The sequence below is a fragment of the Ictidomys tridecemlineatus genome, chromosome 13 (assembly GCF_052094955.1).
Source record: "Ictidomys tridecemlineatus isolate mIctTri1 chromosome 13, mIctTri1.hap1, whole genome shotgun sequence".
In the NCBI taxonomy this organism is placed as follows: Eukaryota; Metazoa; Chordata; class Mammalia; order Rodentia; family Sciuridae; genus Ictidomys; species Ictidomys tridecemlineatus.
In genome coordinates, this window is record NC_135489.1 from 43,836,268 (window position 1) to 43,859,858 (window position 23,591).

The 23,591-nt window shown below is 40.4% G+C and overlaps 1 long non-coding RNA gene across 2 annotated transcripts; it reads left to right on the top strand.

The window, feature by feature from the left end:
• Nucleotides 1-828: 828 nt before the first annotated feature.
• On the top strand, nucleotides 829-15,986 carry LOC120886218 (uncharacterized). Of its 2 annotated transcripts, XR_013429627.1 has the most exons (7): nucleotides 829-1,334; nucleotides 1,424-1,542; nucleotides 6,369-7,004; nucleotides 12,482-12,590; nucleotides 13,736-13,791; nucleotides 14,318-14,456; nucleotides 15,161-15,986. It is a non-coding gene; the product is annotated as an uncharacterized LOC120886218 (long non-coding RNA). The 2 variants fall into 2 exon arrangements; XR_013429626.1 differs by having other exon boundaries at nucleotides 829-1,542.
• The last annotated feature ends 7,605 nt before the right edge of the window (nucleotides 15,987-23,591 follow it).

The window sequence follows — 23,591 nt, forward strand, 5'->3', positions numbered from 1 at the left end:
GAGGTGAAATCTAATCACAACTTTCTCTCCTCATTTAGAAATGGATTTTTAATCCTCTAATGGAAAAATTGCCCAGCAAGTAAGTTTAATTTCACAAGCATGGACTTGGCTTTCTTCCAAGAATTTTGGATACCTTCCCTCGCTGTTGTGTCTGATTTTTATCATATCCTGAGTGGGGCCTTTGTACATAGGAAGAATATTTTTTAATATTTGAGTTTTAAATTAATAGTTTATAAAAATTAAAAACGTTAAATCTGTTTAATTAAGCTTTTAATTTACCAATCTAGGAACATAAGAACAAATAACTTCATTTTTTTCTCAGAGTATTTAATTAAGTAAAATTGAAAGACTGAAACAACCAATCCTATTTACCAATTTAGCTTAATTCCTTACACATTAAAAATACACCAATAAATTTAATAGATTTTATTTTCTTTTATAGAACTTTGAATGCCTGACAGGGAAAATTATTGACTCTAAAACAATTACTTTCAAAACTCTCATAAATCTAAAAACTAAGTTCACATAGTAAAACAAATGATAAATAAACAGAAATAGTTTTCCTGAACCATTCCAACATGTTTGGTAAAATTCTCTTAATTTTTTTCAGGACAATCCTAAAAACAATTTTACATGTTAAGTAGGAATCACAAAGCTCAGTAATCTATCAGAATCCCTAATATTTCAAACTCTTTTATAATTACAATTGCTTTAATATCAGATGCCTACTGATTATGCCAACGATATAAATTTTTTTCCTGATTTAATACAAATTGTTCATGTTATGGGTTTGATTTATTTAATTATATTTGCATTTTATTTCCCCCCCCCCCCGCCCCGCCAGTCTTGAAAACAGTTACTTATTAGATAAGATTTATTATGGTGGATAAGCTAAGGTTGGCTATTTGGGGTTGACAAACCATGGCCAGGGGTATGAGCTGGTGGTAGGGTTTGAGGATGACATGCTTCCATAATAGTTTTCTTCCTTTTAAAAAAGAGATAGAGTGTTGCTCTGTTGCTCAGCTGGCATTGAACTCCTGGGATCAAGAGATCCTCCTGCCTCAGCCTCTCAAGTAGCTAGTACCACAGGTATATGTCACCATATCTTGCTTCTAAAGACCACAGATTAGGAGATTCCCTTTTCTCTTCCTCTGAATATTGGTGTTGGGGATTGAACCCACAGCCTTGAGCATGCTGAGCACACACTCTACTAGTGACCTCTAGCCTTCTGTGATGATTCTGTGTTACCAACTGAAGGCTTAGTTAAACTTCCATGTTTCTATGTCAAAGGGAGAACTCCTAATCCACACTTCGATCCAGTATTGTTGTCTGAGGTGAGTTTTTACATTTTTCCATATTGCTGTTAACTTTATTCCATTAATTTCCATATCATTCAGTTTAAATGAGCATCCTTTTCATCCAGGACTTGAAAGCATCTACTAAACACTATCCAGTAGAAATACAATGTGAGCCGTGAACACAAGCTTTACTTTTCTGATGGCAACCTTAACAACAACAACAACAATAACAACAAGAAAACAGGTAAAATTAATTTTAATAATATATTTTCTTGAACTCAATACATTCAAAATGCTAACATTTCAATACTTGACCAATATAATTATGTGCCTGTAAACAAAGTGTTTCAGAATACATTTCAATAGAAATAAATAATAAATTCATTATTAAATAATAAATTATAAGCATGTTAAATATGCTGTGAAGAAATAAGTAAAAGAAGGTAAGAGAGGGATCATAGAGTCTTTGAAGCAGATACAGGAATTTCCAGAGGACAGGAAAACGTCCATATTCTTAGCAAGATGGGGACCCCCATGAACTGCCTCTTAACTGGGGTTGGAATTCTAGGTCTTCAGCAAATCCTGGCAAGGTGCTCTCCTCCAACTCATTGACATCTTATATGCCACGTTCAGGTGACAGAAGAAGAGAATCTTGGAAAGCTGTGGGAACTGCTCAGATAATAGTTACACAAATAATTCATTCTTTTTTTCAAATATTTTTTTTAGTTGTAGATGGACACAATAAGTACCTTTATTTTATTTATTTATTTTTATGTGGTGCTGAGGATCAAACCCAGTGTGTCATATGTACTAAAGTGCTCTACCACTAAGCTACAACTCCAGCCCAACTAATTCATTCTTGAAGACACTGAATGTTGAGAAAGTGGGCTGCTCACTGCTGATTGTGATTACTAAAGAATAGTCAGTGTTCTTGCCCTGAGATCCAGTAAATTTATTTGTGGGACAGTAGCATAAGGAAATATAGAAAGAACCTCTATCAGTTGACTTTTGCTGTATAATAATGTACTTCAAAACAAAGTGGCTTGAAGCAAAACTCATTTATTCTGCTCATGATTCTGGGTCTTAATGAAATCCTGGCAAGGTCTGTGGGCAACTCTCCTCACTGAGGCCAGCGCCTTCCTGTTTAGGAAGGCTTGCTCAAATCTGTGTTGGGTTGGTGAGTTGGCCAGCAGCTGGGTGGTGAGAGATGGCTTTTCACATGTTCATGGTGGGTAGGTCTGCAGATGGGAGGCAAGCCAGCCAGTGCTTGTTCAGCTGGTGACCATTCCCAGTATGACAATGTGGCAAATCTCAATGTACAAGTGTTTGCATGCCCTAGGATTATTGGTATCTGCCTTTCTGAGCAAGTCATGTTGGCTGAGCTCAGACTCAGAATTGGAGGGTACTGGCAGGTACGTGGCAAGAGGGCATGGACATGGGAAGGGGAAGAATTGTTGACAGTTTTGTAATCACTCTACTATAAAACATATGCATTAAGATGTTCATCACAGTGGTTTGGCAATACATAAATGTAGTTAAAAATGTCCAATAAAAACAGTAAAAATTATGACCTAATAGAAGGACCATTTGGAAGCAATCATGCAGTAACATTAAAAATGCTTTTGAAACTAGGCACGGTGGCATGTACCTATAATCCCAGTTATTTGGGAGGCTGAGGTAGGAGGATCACAAGTTTGAGGCTGGCCTGGGCAACTTAGTGAGACCCTGTTTCAAAAATAAAATCAGAAAGGTCTGTGATAGAGTGCCCTTAGATTTAATCCCCAGTCCCAAAAATAAAAACGCTTTTGATATGTTGTTAAGTGAAAAAAGAAGGTATGATGACAGGTATAAACAAGTCAAGTGTATTAGAAAGGAATATATATCAACAATTTAATAATTGTATCAATGGATGATATTATGGGTTAGTCTTCTCTTCATTACTCAAAGCATCTGAAATTTTATACTACATATACCTTTATAAGGTTTATGTAAAATGTTATTGAAGATCAACTTTCCATGTTTATTAACAAGAGATAATTTTGCACATCTCTGAATTATTAACATGTCATATTTTAGACCACTCAGAAAATGTGTTTCAGCAACATTTTCTTTTGATAGAAAAGAAAATTTCACAATTTCTTCTTATGAAAGAATAATATAAGACTGCAAGAGCACAAAGTAATTTAAATATGTTCAGGGACCATTTTCATCTTCAGAATTAAGGATTATTTTAATTTTATATCATTGCCTTTTTTCTTTTACTTTCCTTTTTAGCTTTATCATTTTAGGATTTCCTATTTTTAATTTTCACACAGAGATTTCTTTAATTGATCATTATAATTAAGCATAAAGTCACAAATTACAAAGTCATATTTTGCTGGATCCTAGAGTTCTGAATTATTCATTCCATTTGCTGCTTGTAGATGAGTTTATCCAAAAATTTCCAGCTTATTGTTGCTGTTTTTTATTTTGAACAATTAAGGCAGAAAAGAAAAGGAAGGACTTTGTAAAATAGATCTTAGAGTTTCTATACTTTTTGGTACGTATGCGTCCTCATCCAGGCACCAATTTTCTCCCAGGAGTTCTTGATGTTATTTCTCTATAAACGTTGATGTGCTCAGTATATTCCAGCAAACCCTCCCTGTTTCTTTTTGGACCTTAAGTTATTAACCAAAGCCACTTATTGATATGCTACTTTTTTTCCAGTCAGGTAGCAAATCAATAAATTAAAGATTAGTTCTGTGCGTCAGTTCTCCTTGAACATTTGGGGCCTCTCTCTCTCCTCGGGTGAATGAGGGGGCTGGATGGGGTAGTAAAGGGCTTTCGGGTCAGACTTTTTTAACTGTCACCTCTTGTACTAATTACTGAGTTTCAAATTGTTTTAGATGAGAAAAATTGAGCATTCAAGTGTTATTAATTAAAATTACTTTGTAAACATCCTATTTTATGTTATTCTATCAGGCTCAGACCTAGTTTTAAGTTATCCTAAGTAATTATCTATTCTTTCGGGAGATAATTTGTTATTACATAAAACAAGCCCACTGCCATGCCCCCCCTCCCTTTTGTTTTCTAAATGTAGTTGGACCTTTATTTAATTTATTTATTTTTATGCAGTGCTGAGAATCGAATCCAGTGCCTGGCACATGCTAGGTAAGCGCTCTACCGCTGAGCCACAACCCCAGCCCCCTCCAGTATCCCTATTTTTACAGCCATGTAGGGGGATATGTGAGTGCCACCCTGGATGCCATCAGTCTTATCTCTTGGACTTGGTGCAGTCTGTGTACTCTGATATCCTTCTGTAGACCTTCCTCACAGCCATTGTGGAGGACCCGCCTCTCCAGGGAGAGTGTTGTAATTCAAAACCTCATGACATTGTATTGAACCACATTTGGAGTTTCTATCCCCAAATATTTGATATTACCTTCATTTTTACTTAAGAGCAGGTAGATGTCTCATCAGAAATATTTTGTGGGGATGAAAAAGAAAAGATTAGCCATAGGAAGTGAGAATTTGTAGTCACAGAAGAACAGTGTTTAGGACCAGGGGTTGTGGCTCAGCGGGAGAGTGCTCCCCTGGCACGTGCAGGGCCCTGGGTTCCATCCTCAACACCACATAAACATAAAATAAAGGTATTGTGTCCAACTACATCTAAAAAATAAATATTAAAAAAGAACATTGTCTAGTAATCAGATTTAATATGTTTTAGTGGCTAGTTTTGACTGACAGGTTTGCAGAAGACAGTGTTGGAACATGTTTAATCGTGCCGTACATTTATGGGTCTAGAGAATATGGTCAGAAAAAGTTCTATTCCAAAGAAACAGAAAGTCAAAATAATAGGAAAACTACTACGGCAAATGGGGAAAATGCAAGCTCTGATACACTGCTGGTGGGAATGACAACTGGTGTAATCCTTCTGAAAGGCGATTTGACAACTATAGAAAGTCTGTATAATAGCCTAATCCCAATGACTCAGCAATATGACTTAAAAGACTTAAAGGAACTAATTCTTTATTTAAGCAAAGATAAAAGGATGTTCAGCACAATTTGGCTACTGACAGAAAATACTGGAAACAAATCTCCAACAACAGGGATGATAAAATAACTAGGTAAATTCATTGTGTGGCATTTTATATGTCCATTGAAAATCATGCTTAGAAGATTATTTAATAATATAGGAAAATGTGTGACAAATTAAGGGCTGTTTATAGAATAATATGCCCAGTATAATTCTATTTTAGAGTATACAACCCAAGAATATTTATGCATATAAAACCAGATTGGAAATATATGCATCAAAATGGTAAGTGGTTATCTCTGGGTAAAGGCTTATGACTGATTTAATTTTCCTTCTTTGTACTTCTTTTACTTTGTAAGTTTTCTAAAATAAACATGTATTCTATTTGCAGTTGGGGAAGATTTTGGTTTAGTAAATCTTGAGAATCAAGGGGAGGGAAAGCATCACTCACGCCGTATATGGTGTGCATATATATTTGTGTGTATATATATATATCCACTACAAGAATTCCTATTAACAAAGAGACATTCGCATTTGCAAAGGAGCTCATACAGGCTGCTAAAATCTGATCTGTGTATGTACACATGGAACCAGTGGTCTGAAAACCCAATGATCTTTATGTAAAAAGGCATATGCAAAATTAATAGCCCATATAATTTTCTCATTGCACAGATATACTTAAACTTTTTTTTTTTTTAAAAGAAATCTTGGGTTGATAAAAGTAACAAAGTAGTGAAAATGTGGTACTTTTTAGACAGGACAATTATGAATCAGTCTCCCCAAGCCCACCTGGCTGAGCATTCTTGTTAGGAGAGCTGTCAGGATTTCTGGGTGGTCTCCAAATGTGTCTGTTGTCTGTGGGGACAGAGATTGCCCTCAAGAATGTGAGCTGGGAGAAAATGGGAGTTGTCCCTGTTCCTCTTGTGTTTGCCTGCTCAGTTGCATAGCCCTGTGTCCTAATAATAACTGGACAAACACTGGTTCACTCCAATACATACAATAACATGAAATAATTGTAAAAGTAACTGGAAACTTTTTTTTTTTTTTAATTTTAGCTTGGTAACAAGAGACTATCAACCCGGATAAAAGGGCATGTCCTCCTATCGGCTCTGCTCTCCCAGGATGCACAGGGTGATTTTCCTAAGAGGTCAAACAGGGTAAAATACTGTCTCCCCTATCCTCAACGTGGCCTTGAGTTTGCCTGGTAAACCTATTATCATTGAACGGTGGCTGCACATGCTTCTTGCCTGGCTGCTTTGTGAACTTGGCATTGGGGCCGCAGCTGCTTCTAAACACCTATTTTCAAATCTGGTTCATTTACAGGAATTGGGATTAACCTTCTCATCGGCAAAGCCAAGAGGCCCTGGGACCTTTCAGAGAGCCTGCACACCTCTTCTTCGCCGAGTCTTTTGCAATACACTCTTGTTCACTGGTCTATGGGAGATTCTCTGTGAGAGGCAGGAGCTGCTGAAGGTTTTCTGAGGACAAGTGCCCTCCCTCAAAGTGTGCACCTCAGAAATTCAACAATGAATTTACTTCAGCTCAAAGACTTGTCTCTCTCTCAGCAAAATACTTGGAGTCACTTTTAGGGAATTTACTTGAAATCATGTGCTACATTTTACTTGCTTGTTCTAATTCTTCTCTACTGATTAATTAAAAGACTATTAAGAATTCTACCAGTTTGGCCAAGGGTAAGTGAACAGAAGCAGCCTACCCTTTATTGATTTTTTTTGGTACAGACATATCCTCTCCTCATTCTTTCTATTACTTCCACGGGTCAGGTTGAATCCATCAGACTCACAGCTGGGGAACCCAGCTTTTCAAGGGGCACCCATGAGTGTCAGCGTTTGTAAAGGGGCTAGCATCCATCTCAGAACTTAATATCTAATTGACAGGAACATTTGTAGTGATGCAGCAATAGAGCAATCGGCGAGTACAGAGACATCATCTTGGGGCTTAATGGGAGGTGCTGGGGTCCTAGGGTTCCATCCTCATGAGCTCATTAATGCTGTTATAAAAATATCGAGCAGGAGGGGGCGCTCTCTCTGCTGCTCTTCTGCATGTGGACAACACTCAGTGTCCTTCTGTCCTACGCCCTTCTGCTTTGAGCCAGGTGAGGATACATTGGAAAGCCCACACCTTGACCTTGGACTTCCCAGCCTCCAGAATGGCGAGAATGTTTCTGTTCTTTATAAATCACTGTGATAGCAGCGCACAACGAACCCAGGTACTGGGTGAGGGTTTTCATCATTGGATAACTGTGTTTGATTTCATATATTTTTGGGCCTTGATTAGCATTTTCAATTTTTGCTTCCATTTATCTTTTTTTTTTTTCCCTCAATGTGATGATATTGTGCCTGACTCCGTGGTGGCATGTTTTAGGAGCACTGGGAAACCAGGGCATTTGTACTCTACTTACTACTTCTTATAAAGAACTTTCAAAACTATACATTCTTACTCCATCAACTGAATCATTTTTTTCCATGTCTCTTTAATTTTTCCAGTTCCTGTGGCTCCTTCCCAAAGACATGCAAACCCTCCTAGGTCTCTTCTGTTATTATTTTGATTCCTTTGTTGGTGAGATAATGCCATCCCTCACTCCAGCCCACCCTAGCCCTAGTTCTTGAGTCTTCTGCCCTGGCGTGGTCTCTTTCTACCTTCCAGTCACTCTTCAAAATCTGCAACATTCTGGATTTTGCTCTCACAAAACTCCTGACTCATGACGTTGGTTCCTCAGGTGCCCCCAACTGCTCCTGTTCAGTTTTTAGCCTGTGGACCTCTCTTTACCTCTGTCCTGTTTAATGAATCTACTTCCTGGTTGTCCAAGATGCCTTTTTCTCCCAGTTCCACATTTCTGACTGCTGTCTACTTCAGTTCTGTATGATCTGGTGTGGGCTCTTTGATCTTTCTCTCTTGTCACTTTTTAGTCTGTACCTATACGAGGTAATAGCATTTAGTGACTTCATGTTGCCCAGAAGGGAAGCCCCAACTCCTTAGGCTGATATTCAAGATCATTCATAGTCTTGTCTGACACACCTGGACAGCCAGGCCTCCTCCCCACCGTCCTGTGACTACTGCATTTAGTGTGGCCAGTCTTCTGGTAGTGACTGGCCCCATTCTTGGGCACATCTGCCTCTGCACCTTCAGCCATGTCATTCTGCACCACAGTTTGTGACTCAACAAATATAAGCTGAATAAATGAATAGAATATCTGCTCAACTATCTGACAGGTTTCTTTTCACCCTTCCTGATGTGGTTTTTAATCTTTCATCTCCACAAAGACTTTCTTGATCATTTCCTGGAAGCCATCTTTCCTCCTTTGAGCTCTTGTGGCATTTGTTTCTGTATATCAGTCCTAGGCTACTTTGTATGTTTTTATAATCTTTCCAACAACTGCCACACCATCTCTACCTATCAGGTGCAGAGTGGATGAAAGTCTTAGTACAGCCTTAAAAACTTGGGGAACTCTGTGCCCAAGCAAAAAAAAAAAAAAAAAAAAAAAAAAAGTAAACAAGAAGTTAAAACCCCCTACCTAATAAATGTTTAGTGAGCTCAAACAAAAACAGAGTGATTTCTAATTTATTTTAATACTGTAGAAATGTTCTTAGAACCCATATAGAGCAGATGAGTATCAGGATCTGACAAAGGAGTTGTAGGATATTAGAGTCAAAGCAAATAAGTTTTAAGAGATTAGGGTATTCCCCCTATATTAGCAACGTATGCTTTTTTGATATTATCTGCCAGTTCAACAATGTCTTTCATAATTTGTCATTTCTAACTCATCATCAGGTTACTCTACTGTATTTGACTAGTGGAGCCTTACTGCATTTGTAGATGGTATGGCTGGATTAAACAGTAAAAAATCACATTTGACTGCTATATGATAAGCGTGGGTATTAAAAGATGTCGCCACTTTCAGTATCATTTCATTCTGTACCAATGTATATGTAATTATGGCTGTTACTGACCTTTTTATCTCTATAACATGAATGTGACAACTCTTGAACAGAATTTTCTGCTTCTTAGTAGTAAGATACATTTTTGAACTTTTTATTTATTTTTATTTTCATTTAAAAAATTATATATATATATATATATATATATATATATATATATATATATTTAGTTGGAGTTAGACACAATACCTTTAGTTTATTTATTTTTATGTGGTGCTGAGGATCAAACCCAGGGCTCACACTTGCTAGGCAAGTGTTCTGTCGCTGAGCCACAACCCCAGCCCCCAAACTTTTTATTTTTAATTAACACATAATAATTGTGCATTTAAAAGTTTTTTTAAACATTTTTATTTTTTTGGGGGGGTATTGGAGATTAAACACAGGAACACTCAATCACTGAGCCACATCCCCAGTCCTTTTAAAATTTTGAGATAGATCTCCCTAGGTTGCTTAGGACCTTGTTAAGTTTCAGAGGTGGGTTTTGAATTGTGATCCTCTTGCCTCAGCATCCTGAGTTGCTGAGATTATCTGCGTGTGCCCTTGTGCCTGGCAAATTTTTATTTATTTATTTTTTGAGGTATGAGGAATTGATCTCAAGCCTTCATGTATGCTAGGCAAATGTTCTACCACTGAGCCACAACCTCAGTCCATAATTGTATGTATTTATGGAGTTCAATGTGATGCTTGGATACGTTGTGGGTTAAATCATGCATCTTAGCATATCTATTACTTATTTCTTTGTGGTGAGAGTATATACAATCCTCTCTTATTGCTATTTAAAAAAAAATGAAATGTATCGACTGAGTCACACTTCTAAAAATCTTTGGGTTAACTAAATTTTCATTGCAAATGTAATTGGGCTGTGAGTTGGTCCAAAGCCACAAATGAGCTCTCATAGACATATGTGAAGTGGGGTCCCCTGTCTGCGATTGAGACCTGGAGTGAATGAATATAGGAGCATTTTGGAAGAACTGAGAAGATGTTTTTAAACATTGGACTTCAGCTAGATTTCTGATGACCACTAACAAAGAAAAACCTGCTAATGAGTAGGCCACTTGTGTAATTTTTTTGTACTTAAAGTAAAATGTATAATGTCAGGCAACTATCCATGACTTACTCTAGGGAAAGGGAACAGCTAATGATCAGTCTTCTGTTTACAATTAAGGTCTGATTCCTTCTCCTAATTTTGGTTGACTTGCTATTGGTCCTCTGCACTCCTAATAGGCCTTGTGGATTCTACATAGATTTCGGCTTTGACTCCCAATTACCATGCAATTAAAGGACCTCCAAATGCTGCCCTTTAATTTTGTTTATGTTCCTTTTCTCTGGGCTCTTATTCTGCAGGCTACTTTTAGTTACCATATCAGTTCTTTATAATTCCCTATTTGTTGTTAATGATGCACTCCACCAATTTTCCTATATAGCCCTTCTTAAGAAAAACAACTTAAGAAAAAATCACCAAAATACCTGCATAAACTTGGTAGAAATGAGTGGTAGAAGAATGAACTAAACCAAGAGAATAATGGCATAAGAATATGGGTTGATCTCCAGCCCTGGACTGATGGGCAAGTAGAATAACTTGGTTTCTTTGTGCTTCACCTCCTACATTTATTTATTTAGTGGTACTAAATAAATTGGGACTGAGCCCAGGGGTGCTTTATGTCTGAGCTATATCTCCAGTTCTTTTAAAATTAAAAAAAAAATTGAGGCAGGATCTATGTTGCTGAAGTCTTTGCTAAGTTATCTGGACTGGCCTTGAATTTGTGATCCTCCTGCCTCCGTCTCCCTAGTCGCTGGGATTACTGGCATGCACCACCAGGCCTGGCTTACCTCCTAGATTTAACTGAAGACTTGGACTCTTCCTTTGTTTTCGAAGGTAGAATCCTGTTTTGTGTATTCTTTGGAGTCCCAGTGTTAACTTAATATGTCTTTAAACAATGAATAGTCAAGTCCTGTCCTTTCACCATTAGGGTCAAAGTCCTGAAGTTATTTATAAAAACTTTCCATTGCAAGGTCAGAGTCTCTGAGCCTTCTCAGGGAATAGCTGGCGAAGCTGAAATGGGAGAAAATTAGGGCAGATTCCCCATGGCAAGCTGGCCACAAAAATACATTCTAACACTGACCTTCAAGGGATCATGTCCCAACCTCACACAAAGAATCCTTCAGTGACTACGTCAGACTTTTTCTGAAACCAGTCTGAAAAGCAACTTCAGTACTGGGGATTTCAGGAAGGGAGAACAGGTGGTACCTGGTGAGGCTTCTCAAATCACCCTTGGTCTCCTCCAGCTCCACAGAGAGGTGGCCCTGGACCCCAATATCCTCCAAGGTCTGGGCGGCTAGAGTAAGAAGCCAGGGTGCAGAGCTCCTAATGAAGATCAGTTCAGCACAGTCAGCAGTAATCACCAGCAGGCCTGACCAAAAGTGCTGAGTGACTTCTCTTTCTGCCTTCTCTTGATGACTCAGAACGGTAGAGGGGAAGAGTCACTGATACGGGTTACCCCTAACCATAAATAATTGAAAGAATATGTAATGCAAATTCCAATCTATTTCATTTCCTAACAACCCCACTTCAACAGCACATTGTTCAGCTGCCGGTAAATGGAGTGGAATTGGCGTTGACAAGAGGGGTTTCTCCTGATTGTGCTTGAATTGCCCACCGAGTTGCAGAAGTGCTTTCCGGTGCAAAACAAAGAAATCAGCAAAAGCAGGCAGTTGTTTTGAGCTACCCCACTTTTCCCTTCCCTTCCTGATGAAGCAGCTAATGAAATGTGAAGTGGTCTGAAGAGCTGTGGGCAGAGGAATGACTGAGTGGAATAATGGAGAGAGGGGTGTTGCCACAGAAGTGAGTCCAGACTTCTCCGTGACAGCGTCAAACAAACTTCCAGGCTGGGGATGAGTGGAGAGCAAGGCTCAGGACCTGAGAAGGAAGGAAAATAGCTTGCTTAGGGAAGGCATCTTTCCATTTCTGGTGTCTTCTGAGATTTAAAAGCAAAACCTTTCCAAATCAGATAAGAGTCCATGCAACTGTGAAGCTGTTTAAAAACATGAACTCAAGAACAAAATGAAAAACTCCCAAGTTGAGAAATAAAAAAAGAGAAAACAAATTAAATAGGAACCCACAATTTTTTTCTTTCTCCCAAGTGAGTTAATATAAAAACTATTGCCATAGGCTATTATTCTCCTCTTCCTCTTTACCGCTCCATCCCATGCAGGAATTCTTCAAAGATCTGAGAGAGGGGACATGACAAGTTGGAAAGAAAGCAGAAGTAGCTTTGGTCTCTAAAACCTCCCCAGGGAGAACTTAGAAGAGTTGGGATGGAGGTAAGAGTTTGTTGGGGTAGGATTGGACTAGAAGATTCTCTTGGGCCATGGAGTGGAGGGGACAGCCAGGGGAAGGGATGAGAGAGATGTTGGTGCTAGACACAAGGGAGGGTGGTGGCGACACTGCTGGCTACAGAGACCACACACAGCTTTGCAGAGGCTGTTGTGCCACAAGGTGGCACCCAAAGAACAAAGGGTTCCTGTGTCCCTGCTAGAGAGGCAGCATCTGTGGAGAGAGCCGGGGGCCGAGGGGCCATGGAGGAACACAGAGCAGACACTCACTCCATGGCCTCCTGTGAAGACCACACATTTTAGCACTGTGTGCGGCTCCTCACACTTAAATACAGCCCTGGGGAAAGAGGGTAGATTCCAAATTGGCTGCCTCTGATTTTCTACCACCCTAGAAGAATATGGTATCAATAGAGAAATTAAGTGAGTTAATATAAAAACAAAGAGTTAGCAAAATGAAGCGTTATGAACCATGATTTGTACCTGCCATATGAATGGAACCAGATTGGGGTTTTTTAAGCTTCTAAAGGAAGGGTTGCAATCCCTGGAACTGGAGGAGTGCCATTTTGAGGCAAAGGCCAGGACCCAGGTAGGGAATGGGAGGGCAGAGATGAGCTGGACTCTTGGAAATAATCATGGAGTTTGGAAATAGGGGTGAACCATAAAGAACTGTGTTTTAAAAAGTGTCAGACTGTTTTAACCCCTGGGGACAGGCCCAGGAAAAGGAAGGAGGAGAGCAGGGATTGTGGTTGGTCGAACCCAGAAGGACTATGCCTTGCTTGGACCCAGAGAAGAGACTCACTTGATTCTTAGGAGACTCTTCTTGGAAGGAAAGGAGAAGTGAACTGAGTGATTCCAGCTCTGATCCTGATAGGACTAGTGGGAAGGGCAGTTGATCCTCACCTAATACTCCTCAGGCTTTGTGGGGAGGTGGGGGGATAGCACCTTTTCACAGCTGGTCCCACACATCTATAATTAGGCACATATCTTGCTGCAGTTTCTGGGCACCTGGGGACATTGTTCTTAGGAGCAGAGAGAACTCTGCAGCATACTGCCCAGGTTCAGAAAGGCAATGTTTTGCAGAGTTCCAAGAGTTTGGGGAAACACAATTTCCCTTCTTTGTGCTTTTCTTGTAGGAAAAATAATAAAGGAGAACTAGAGTTGAGAATGACAGATCTAAGTTAAGACTAAGGTGAGAGCAGACCAGAGTGTGTGACTTTCTTGACTCATGAGAATCGAGAATCAGGTGAGAATTTCTCAGGAGCCCATCCAGCCTCATCTGGGTCACCTACCCTGGGGAACCCACTCCCCCACCCACCACAAGGCTCATCTAACATTGGTGGGAATTCTACCAAACAGCCGTGAAGTTTTTGCCTGTGGCCAGACTCCCTCTGGTGGATGGGTCTGTAAATGCGGAAAGAATAGTCCTGGGGCTCCTACATTAGCAACCTCTAGATAAATGGAAGAAGAACTTGCTTTCCAAAAGGAACCCCCTCCTTGAGCCTGGGGAAGGTGGCCTCCACACTACCACAGAAAATTTTGCTTACGAAAATTCCTGTTATGGAAAACTGAATTTGAAACAGAACCCAGTTTTCTGGGGAACCAGGAGGAAGTCTAAATTTCCTCTGTGGGAATACAGACATTTATCAGAACAGTGTGGTCAGAGAATAATTCTGCATCAATGTTCATTTCTCTCTCTCTCCATATTTCCCACTCAGGCAGTCCGACACCATCTTCTGTAGACCCTGGTCTTTGGTTTGTATGTTCCCAAAGCCTAAATCGAGGCTGAATCTATCATGAGCCAATATCCCCGAGTGACCAACAGAGGCTGAGAGGGGAGACGGTTTCCTCCAAGAGGTTAGTAAAGGGCTCCCCTGGGTTTGTTGGGAAGGAAGAAACGGAAGTGAAAAAAGAGGATATCTATTTTATTTGGGGAGTGAGTCTCTTCAGAGACTCGGAAGGGAAGAATGAAAGACACCTTCATCTTTTACACCTTCTCTTGATGTGTGACGTGGTGTTGGAACAGGTGCATCTTTGGGCTCAAGTTCTCAGGGGTCCAGTTGGGTCCAGCTTGGCCATGACAGCATCTGTGTACTGTCATGAGTGACTCTGGTCTCACGAGGGTGGGTTTCCAGTTTATGTTTTGAGTGATCACAATTCCTTTGGTTTCGGGAATTTCAAGAATAGTTCCCTTTTGCTTTCTACCACTTAGCTAGAAGGTTCTAAGTGAAATCAAAGAGAAGCAGAAGAGCAGATGGGTTCCCCTTACTCTTTCTACTTGCTTACTACGTGATGTCTGCGTTCAACACCCCAAAAACGACTACTGAAGGTCTCCTGGTACATCAGGCATTGTTGGGTGCTGGAAGTCAGGTAGCAGCCTGTCACTGTGATGGAGAAGACAGGCAGGAAATCAGAAATTCACAGAACAGCGCGTGACAAGGGCTATGGCTGATTTGTATGCTGGCGGGAGAGGGACATATGATTCAGCCTTTTGGGATCTGGGAGGACTTCCCAGGTAGAGAAACTTCTCAGCTGTTTTTACTATTTTTTTTTTTTTTAAGGAGGTGAATTTTGTAAAAGAATCATGGAGATATCGACCTAGCAAGCTGACATCAGTGAGAGACTGAATCAATTCCTGGAATTTCCTATCAGTCTTCTTGTCATTTGAGATAATTAAATGTGTTTATTGCTTGGACAATGTTAGAATTTCTGTAGCTTTTAGTTAAAAGCAGTCCTGACTGATATAATCCTTGTGAAGTCAATTTTCTTATTAAAGCATGTTGTAGAGATAGTTGAAGTTCTGTATTATTTTTTGGCTATAATTATCATTCTTTCTTATTTGCATTGTGATTTATTTAAGGAGAAAGAGAAGTGGTTTTGCAGTTCCAGGAACATTGGAACACACTTTTCCTTCCTTCCTTTCTCCCTCCCTCCCTTCATTCTTTTCCTCCTTATTTCCTTCCTGGTTGAATTATTAAAATAATGCCAGTAAAATAAAACTCAGTGGGTTAAATATCACATGGTTGAATTAATTTAAATTCATTTTCATGTACAAATGAACAACGAGTAAAACATCCTATATCAAACAAATAAGTGTACTTTTTCATCTCAAGATTAAAGGCTGTGCCACAGTAAAATATCATATATAAAGCAGAATCCTGCCGATGATCTATCCTGAGTTTAATTTTATAATAATGAGATATAATTAAGTATAAAGAGGATAAGAAAGAACTTTCACTCTGACCTGGGTAGTATTTCTGGTTTTTTTTTGTTTGTTTGTTTGTTTCTTCCTTATCATTATAAATAAAGTGCTGAAGTTTTGTGCAGTGTTTTGCGTTTTCAGTATTCTCTTCTGCTATTAAAAATTTGTGGCCTCTTTAAGAATTGTAATGCAAAAATAAATAAAAATAAATAAATAAATAAATAAACACACCAAAAAAAATTGTGGCCTCTGATTTTAACTGTAATTTTAACCAAGGCTAAATGTAAGTAATAGGGACTTATAATCTTGGGGGTCTATGGTAGTCACCTTTTTCTCAGTGATTTACAGCGGGCCTTTAGGTGCTAAGACATTCCCTTTGTCCTACATGTCACATCTTCTTCCATGTGTTGTTTGCATTTTAACTTTGCAGTGACTTTTGCTTTAGAGGATTTTTATGCTGTCTGCTAGGCAGTCTTTAATTTTATAATCTCTGACTTCTGTAAACATTAAAGAGGCTTCTTTCAAAATCAGGATTATAAGAATAGTTGCCCATATTTTCTTCTACTGCAGTGTTTTCATAGATAACTTTTAAATCTTTGATCCATTTGGAATTTATTTTGGTGTAAGAAATAAGTTAAGGGGGTGGGGATGTAGCTCCATGGTACCAGGCCTGCTTAGCATGGGAGAGGCCCTGGGTTTCATCTCTAGCAAAAACAACAACAACAACAACAACAACAACAAAACCCCCCCAAAATCTCTCTCTCTCTCTCTCTCTCTCTCTCTCTCTCTCTCTCTCTCTCTCTCTCTCTCACATACACACACACACACACACAGAAATGAATTAGGAATCCAAGCTTACTTAATTTGGGGAATAGCTCATATATTGTTTTAGTAAAATGCATTAAGCATACCTTCTCCAATGCTTTGAGATGCCACCTAATCATATATGCATTGTCATGTCCCCCTGCCCCACACAATGGCAGGTTGACTTAGGAGGTCAGAGTGTGGTGCTGAGATCCCATTGCCTCTATTGTGGAGCTTCTGTGGGTTTAACTCATCTGTCCATTTACAGATGCTGCTCAACAGAAGATGGGTTCACATCTGGATTAACGCATTGAAAGTTGAAAATGTCATAAAAAGCAGACAATGCACTTAATATACCTAACCTGCACGGCCCACTGTCGAGTGCCAGCTGCTGTTTCTCATGATCTTCTCGCTGCCTGGGTGCTGCCCAGCACCTCGAGACAGAGTCTTTCCCCATATCTCAAACTCAAAATTTGAAGTATAGGCAAATATACCACCAATAATTTTTATGTTGAGCCACCGTAAGTTGGGACCTTCTGTGCATACCCACACCACTTTCTCACATAAAGAGTAATCACAGCTTTGGGCTGGGGGTATAGCTCAGTTGGTAGAGTGCTTGCCTCACATGCACAAAGCCCTGGGTTTAATCTCCAGCACCACAAAAAAAAGAGAGTAACCACAGCTTTGAGTACGAGAATTGGTAGCTCTAGTTCTCACACAGTTTTCATTTTTTTTTTCTTTCTGAGACTGGGGGCTGAACCCAGGGGCACTTTACCACTGAATACACCCCCAGCCTTTTAAATTAATTAATTAGTTAATTAATTAATTTGAGACAGAGTCTCCCCTAAGTTGTCCCAGGCTGGCCTTGAACTTGCAGTTTCCTGCCTCAGCCTTCAGAGTCTCTGGGAATACAGACATGCACCAATGCCCCCGGCTCACAGTCTTACTTTTTAAAGAATGCCTTGGTTCTTCTTGTATTTTTATTCTTCCACATGGGTTTTTAAAAAAAATACTTTTTACTATACCCAGGCATTTAATTCATTTATTGTTTTTTTTTCTGTATTGATTTTTTTCAAGAAAACAAATTATAAAAGTAACATCTGTTTGCTAGAACAAATTCAAACAATGCAGAACAATGGAGAATACTCCTGGCAACTCCCCCTCCCCCTTTACCAGAGCATCCCAGCGGGGGCTCCTACCAGCCACATGTCCATTGTCATTTCGGACTTTCTCCTCTGCTTATGCATAAACACACCTCATGAAGTGCCTCCAAAGTACCAGTGATGTTTTGACTAGGATTGCTCAATAAATATTTGGAAGGAAATATCTTCTCTCATGTTTTTGGATTTCAAATCCTGTAATGCCTAAGTGTTTCTTTTCTTTCTTTCTTTCTTTCTTTTTTTTTTTTGACATATGCCCTGTTACAACATCACAGAATATCTATACCACAGAATCATGGAAGACAATTTATGATCATAAAACACAGTTTAAAGATATGTCTTTATAGCATTTCTCAAAGTGCATTCTATAATAGGTAGGTCCTGCAAGAGATTCTGCAAAGAAAATAAGTGTTCCTTGGGCTGATGAGTTTGGAAATACTACTTGATATATTTGGGTATTTGTAATTCAGGGCCATCTATTAGAAATGCTGTTAAATCTTACTATAAAGGCTTACCAGTGTTTTCCAGGCTTATTTTATCAGGAAACCTATTTCTGCCTTTTGACACGATGCTCCTAGAACCCAATTTGGGAAATGCTCAGTTAGGCTGATGGAGCCGTTGACTGGGGGTAGGTAGTAAGGAATATAGAATAACTCCCAGTCATCGGGCTTTGATAATGGGTGATTGGTGGTGTCATCAACTGAAGTAAAGAATAAAAATGGAAGATCAGTTTTGGATATATTAAATTTTGATGCCTCTGGGAGGTTGGAGTGGAGATGTTTAGTAAGCAGAGAATATTTAGGTCTGGGACTTCAGGTGAGAGGTCACAGCTAGAGAACCGCGGGTCAGAAAGTTTGCTTTGGATTAAAGCGTGTTGTCTAAAAAGACCCATTTTAAAATGCACATACATTACCTAGGAAGGGTAAGCACTAAATTATTAATACGTATTATATTATCATATTAGCTTCCTATCATTGGAAAGCAGAGATCAGGCCCCTGAAGGGATGGAAATCAGAACTGGTGAATTGTGGGTGGAGGGTCAGCCAAGAAGGGTCTGAAGTGATGATTTCCAACCTCTTGGAATCTGAGGGCTGCTTTTTTAATGTTAAAGAGCCTGCCAACTGCCCCCAGACAGTCCAATTCTCCTAGGCTTTGATGGGAAAAATATGCCCAGGCCAAACTTTCCCAAGTTAACTTTGAAAAAAATCAACCCAAATTTAGTAAGTAATTGAGTCCTTACTCTGCTTCTGACAGCGCTGTGGTGCGTGTGGGTCCTGTCCTCTTGTTGCTCCTGTTTCCAGGCTGAGATGGATTCAGGGAACCCGACATCTCAGGCCTTGGCCAAATACTGTGCTTATGTCAAGGGAGATGATCAGCAGAGGGAGAGGAAGATGACGGCACATGTTTTAAGTCTGTCATCTGCATTCTTTTTATCTGGTTCCTGTTGAAGGGAGACAAGGAGGTGTGCAAAGAAGCAAGTTCTGGCTCTTTCTGTGGGTTTACCCCCACCACTGACTAGGTGACCCCAGAGAACACTTGCGGCCTCCTCTGCAGTAACTCTCAAAATGAGATAATGGCAATAGCTTTTCTTGCCTCCCAGGGTCCTTCTGCAGAAGTCAGTAAGATAAATAGTTGTGAAAGTAAGGAGGAAGGTTAAAAGTACTCTAAAATGTGAGGTATTTTCATGGTTGCATTTTAATATGGCTACCACTAGGTATCCTGAAGGTAGCAATTCCCCGGGAGGGGGCTTAATCATCCGGGCTCACCGTAGGGTGGACTCCATTTAACCTGTGTGTTCCAGTTGATTGGGTTATTGTGTGTAGATTGCAGGAATTTCAAGCTCTATTCCATCTTTTTCCTTTTGATATAATTTTAATGAGATTTCCCTCATTCTTTTATTGCATGGCAGGCGACCGCTAGAATAAATATAAAGAATTTTTTTTTTTTTAAATGCAGGAAACAGGAGGTCTGGGGAGATGGGAAAATGCAGAGGGAGAGGCAGGGGATCAGGGTGGAAGGCTGTTCTCAGATCCGCATGGTCTCTTGATGGCTTTAGAATTCCTGGTGCCCTGCCTTCTGTGCAGCCACTCTGAAAGATAAGAAAAGAGACCTCACCAAAGCCACGGAGAGAAATGTCTTTGTTAATTGCTTCAAGAGTAACACATCCCTCCCAGGAAACTCCATCACCAGGATCCCATCACTTTCTTTATATTTTACAGGGGAGGTCTGCATACTCCAGATTTCCCTACTCAGTCAGTGGCTTCTAGGGTGATTCTCTTGAAAGGGAAATTGTGTGGGATATTCTAGGATGCTTAGAATGCTTTGGAGATGTTAGAAGAATATATATATATATATTTTTTTTCATTAGAAAAATCTAAGTCACACATAAAAGCCATCTATCCTGCTGTGAAGGGGGTTCATTAGTCAGTCTTCTTCCTTGAATACTAGTAACTCCATCACTGAGGAGGGCGTTGTTAACCACCAAGCATTTCATTACTCAGGGATTCATTCCGCTCTTCTCCTCTGAAAGTGTGTGAGTGTGTGTGTGTGTGTGTGTGTGTGTGTGTGTGTGTGTGTGTGTACGTGCATGTTGGGAGGGTAGACTAGGGGATCAGAACATGTCACCCTGGCATATGATTTGCTGGGGACCCACCTCCAGGCAGCCACTCCAGATATTATTTTGAGCTAAAGTCAAGTGAGGAACAGCAGATATATAAAAGAAGCTCTCTGCCCTTCACCCTATTTGCCTAAAACAAGGGTAGACGCTTCATCATTGGAGACAACTCTAGATTCCTATCAGCCTATGGAAAGCACTGAGAGGAATCTATACAACAAACTTTACAAAGATTACCTTTATCTTCCATTTATTTTCCCCATATATTTACCTTCCCATGGCTTGCTGCTCCCTCACAGCCTAATCCCCTTCCCCTAACCCTTCCAAATTTATTTGTTCTTTGTGAAGACACTATGTAAGCCCCCAATTCTGAACACCCCCATGAGTTACTTATCACAGAGTTTTCCCCACCTGTATGTGTGCTGCCCATGTTGACTTCCTTGGTTTTTCTCTTTTTAATGTGTCCTCTTGTTATGCTCGAGTTCAGGACCCCCCAAAAGACCACCAGAGACCAAGATCGATGTAAGCAGCAAAGAGGTGTTTATGGCGGGCTAGCTCGGTCCTCTGCACGCGCACAGCAACTGGTGATGCTGAGAGGCCCCGAGCCCAGGGTTTGCAGCAGTTTTATACACTCTTTGGGGAAGGCAGGGACTTCACATACATCATAGCATCTCTTAGCAAATCATCACACACCGCGGGAAAATCAAACAACAACTCTGAAACATGATTAGCACATTCACTGGTGGGAACAAGTTGGGTAGGGGTGATGGGTTAGTACAAGGGGGCGGGGGATTCATTTGAACTGATTGGTTTAAGCCACGAAGGGTGTACGTGCTGAACTACATGGTTTCCCAACATGTTATCAACCACCATAAACTACTGGGCGGGTCAGCTGGCATCCCAGGTATTTCCCTGTCTCATGCTAATTGGTGGTTGTTAGGTGGTTGCTATGGATCCTCACCTAGCCTGACTGAGTCAGGGACACCTGGTGCCACAGATCTCTCCTGTTATTTGCAGACAAACAATTCAGAAGGGTTGGTATGTGCATAGGAGTGCTCTGTGGGTCTTTCCAAGGACAAGGGTCATGCCCCCTTCCTTGGACAGACTTTGCTCTGAGGTAGAGGCTGGTTTCTCAAAGGAGTTACATCAGTTTCTCACTCTGTCTGTTTAATTTCAGGCCCCCGGCAAGAGAACCCAGGAGGGAACAAGAGAAGTGTAGATACCTGATATACTGTGAAGTGCATCATTGCAACTATTTAATCCAATAACCCAACTAGGTGTCAGTTCTTCTGTTTAGTTGACAAGACACAGAGAAATGATCAATTTGTTAAAGTGAATAGCTTAAAGTAGCTAGGCTAAAGTTTGAATATAAGTCTGATTCTTGGTTAAATTCTTCCTGATATCTATCTATCTATCTATCTATCTATCTATCTATCTATCTATCTATCTATCTATCTAAAACAAAAACTGCCGATGTCTTGGGGGGCACCAGAATCACGAGCCACCACACACCTTTGTAGGTTCAAACAGCAATTCTTTATTCCCGCTCTCACACCGCCTCCACACAGGTCCAGGGGCAATCGCGTTCTGCCGTCTCCTGCACAATTCACCTACTCCATGAGGCTATCTCCAAATCCCATTTTAATCTCACGAGAACTCAACAGGAACAAGCAGCAGGAACACCCTAATCCCAGCAATAATCTTCAATCTCCAACTTCCCTAAAACCCATTATCTTAAACTGGCAACGCCTTAAACTCAAGGAGCCGGTTACTTCCTCAAACCTGATCAGCTCTAAACCCGAATCCGCCTTGGTCCTTGAGCAAGGTCACCTTATTAAAACATGCATGCAATGTCCCATCGAATGTCCTCTAAGCAGCATGGGGTACGCTTGGCAAGGAAATTTCGATGGTCATTCCTACTTGGTAATGGCCCTCAGCAAAAAACAAACAAACAAACAAACAAACAAACAAAGTCCTCTTTAGTTTGATTCAGAAAGGCTATCTTAGTCCCTTTCCTGTTACTACAACAAGATGCCTGAGGCTGGAAATTTTATAAAGAAAATGAGTTCATTGACATCACAGTTATATGGCTGAAAATCCAAGATCCAGTGGCCCCTATCTGTTGGGTCTGTGTCGAGGGTACCCTTAGCTGCATCAATTATGTTGAATGAGAACCTGCACAAGGAGGGGACTGAGCACATAAGGCAGCCTCACTTTATTATAACAATCCACTTTTGCAGGACTAACCCCGTCCCCCATGAAAGCCACATTAATTCTTTCCAAGGGCAGCACCCCCAGTGACCTAGCATTTCCCATCAAGGCTCATCTCTTTAAAGGTTCTCTCCCCTCTCAATATGGCCACCTAATGTTCCTGGCATGTGGACCTGAAGGGACACACTCCCACCTCATGTAAGCCATAGTAGTGGTAAAGAAGTTTCTTCTCATATTTAATATCTGCAGTGGCTGCCTGGAGGTGGGTCCCCAGCAAATCAATTGCTGGCATTTTTAGGCAGAGAACGATGAGGGCCGAGTCATATCAGCCTTTTCTCGTTGAGAAGATCTCTATCAACCTTTTAGATATTGCTGTGCTCTAGTTCTTTGGGCCAATGATGAAGTTTTTGAACAAAGGAAGGGAATAAAAAAAAACATACAGGGGCGTAGAGAGGATTCCCTGCAAGTATGAACCTCCACGATGAGAGGGAGGGATCAGCCAATGCCCTAGAAAATCCCCCGAAGATTTCATAAATTCTCTCAGCACCATTTGTTTTGTAGGGTTCCTTTTGTTAAAGCCCAGCAGGCTGTCCCGGGGGGTCCAGGCGCTCCATGCTCTGGAGCTTGGGAGTTAATGCCTCTGTGAAGAGGGCCTCATAGGATGGAGTAGAATATGGCCCAAGGAATCAGCAGGATCTGCCATTATAGATGTCATCATGAGGGCACATGATCAACCAGGCTTGGGTAGGTGAGCCACATCCATTAGGACTGACAGTGGGAAGCATGGAAACCATATTTACAGTGTCACTGTCTGTTTTTCTTATGACTTGGGGACAATTTCAGTGATTTCTTTCAGGACGGAAATTCCTTACAGTAATTTGACTTACTTTGCTCTGCCAATTTTACTCACTATTTACTTGGAGCATGTTACAGCTGCCAGCGCGGGAACTCCACCGTCAGTTTACATCCTCCTGAGGTGTTTGAGTACAAAGAATCCCATT